This window comes from Chinchilla lanigera, unplaced genomic scaffold (assembly GCF_000276665.1).
Source record: "Chinchilla lanigera isolate Chin_1 unplaced genomic scaffold, ChiLan1.0 scaffold00094, whole genome shotgun sequence".
Lineage (NCBI taxonomy): Eukaryota > Metazoa > Chordata > Mammalia > Rodentia > Chinchillidae > Chinchilla > Chinchilla lanigera.
In genome coordinates this window covers 5,043,409-5,045,314 of record NW_004955495.1, presented here as the reverse complement: position 1 = coordinate 5,045,314, position 1,906 = coordinate 5,043,409, and the positions used below count along the sequence as shown (strand labels likewise).

The 1,906-nt window shown below is 47.5% G+C and overlaps 1 protein-coding gene across 3 annotated transcripts in view; it reads left to right on the top strand.

Moving 5' to 3' along the window:
- Sgta (small glutamine-rich tetratricopeptide repeat (TPR)-containing, alpha) overlaps positions 1-1,906 on the top strand; it is a 26,773-nt gene that overhangs the window by 6,496 nt on the left and 18,371 nt on the right. The window lies entirely within an intron of this gene.

Below are 1,906 nucleotides of genomic sequence, written 5' to 3'. Positions count from 1 at the left end.
ACAAGCGTGCGCCACCATGCCCAGCACAATTTTACTTGTTATGAAATATGAGCTTCAGCATCTTGACCATTCCTGAGTGTGTGGTTCAGCACCTTATATATATATATATATATATATATATATATATATATATATATATATATTTTTTTTTTTTTTTTTTTTTTTTTTTTGTGGGGGGTGCTGTTTGTGGGTTTTGGTTTTGGTTTTGGTTTTGGTTTATTGAGACAGGGTCTCACTATGAAGCTCAGGTGGGTCTCAAACTCCCAGTGATCCTCCTGCCTCAGCCTCCTGACTCCTGGGATTGCTTTGGCTTTTATTTTTATTTTTTGAGATAGGGCCTCAACATATAGTCTAGGTTGGCCCTGAACTCACTTTGTAGCCCAGGCCAACCATCAAACTCACAGTGATCCTCCTGCCTCAGTTTCCCAAGTGCTAGGATTGTAGATAGGTGCTACCACACCCAGCTCATCTCCAGAATGTTCTCACCTTCCCAAAACAACCCTCTGTCCCCATGAAACACTAATTCCTATCCCTGCCCCGTCCTAGGCACTACTGCTCCACTCTGTGTCTCTGTGGACCTGATAACTCTAGGGACCTCTTAGGAGTCAGGTTGTCCTCATTACAGCATGTGTCAGAACTGTGTTCTTTTTCAGAGCTGAGTAATATTCTATTATGTGGCTGGGCCATGTTGTGTTTATCTGTTTGTCTCTTAAAGGATGCATGGATTGTTTGCACCTTTAAACATTTACGAATAGTACTGCTGTCGGGGCACACATGCTTCTGTAAATCAAAACTTTTAGGCTTTAGCCGGGTGTGGTGGTGCACACCTGTAATCCCAGCACTCAGGAGGCTGAGACAGGAAGATCATTGTGAGTTCGAGGCCAGCCTGAGCTACAAAGTCAGTAAGGCCAGCCTGAACTGCATAGTGAGACCCTGTCTCAAAGACAAAAAACAAAAAAACAAAAAAAAGCCCTTTTTAGCCTTTGCAGTGAGTTCTTGGGTGTGTGGGGTGGGTCCCTTGGAGGGGGGTGAGCTGACCTGACTGGTTCATATCTGAGCCCCTTTAGATGGGGAGCCCCCTTCCCAGGGTGGACCTCGGGGCCCTGCTGTGTCTCAGGAGACCTTGGGACCAACTGTGCTGTGGCCCTGGCCCGTCCTCATCCCAGGCCTTGCAGTTGGGGGTCTCCCTGTGCCATAGATAGGGACAGAAGCTACGACTGTCCCAAGGAGCTCTCAGGGAGACCAGAGCTCTCTGCCCACCTACAGGAAGCACAGTTCCTTATGGTTTTTCTCTTTTTAAATACTATGTAATAAACATCATAAAACTGCATGGAGGGCCGGGGATATAGCTCAGTGGTACAAGTGCCTGCCTGGCAAGCACAAGGTCCTGAGTTCAATTCCCAGTACCCCGTCCCCCCAAGAAACTGGATGAATTTTGGGCAGGGGGATATAGCTCAGTGGCACAGCGCCTGCCTGGCAAGCATGAGGTCCTGAGTTTGATTCCTGGTACTCCCCCTCCAAAAAAACTGGACGGATTTTAGCACATCCACAAGGTTGTGTGCCCATCCCTTCTCTAGTTCCAGACCATCCCATCACCCCAGAAGTAAGCCCCATCCTTCTGCCCCCCATGAATAGTCCCTGTCCCCTCCCTACCTTGCATCCCTGAGTCCACTGCCCTGTACCCTCGAATCCTGTCTCTGGATTTGCCTGTCCTGGGCATTTCCTGTCCGTGGAGCTCTCGCTGTGTGGCCTTCTATATCTTGCTTCTGCTGCTTCATGTTTGTTTGCTGTTAATGTTTTTTTTTTTTTTGAGACAGGGTCTCAAAAAAAGGCTGGCCTTGATTTTTTTTTTTTTTTTTTGGTTTTTTCCTCCAGTACCGGGAACTGAACTCACGACCTTGTGCTT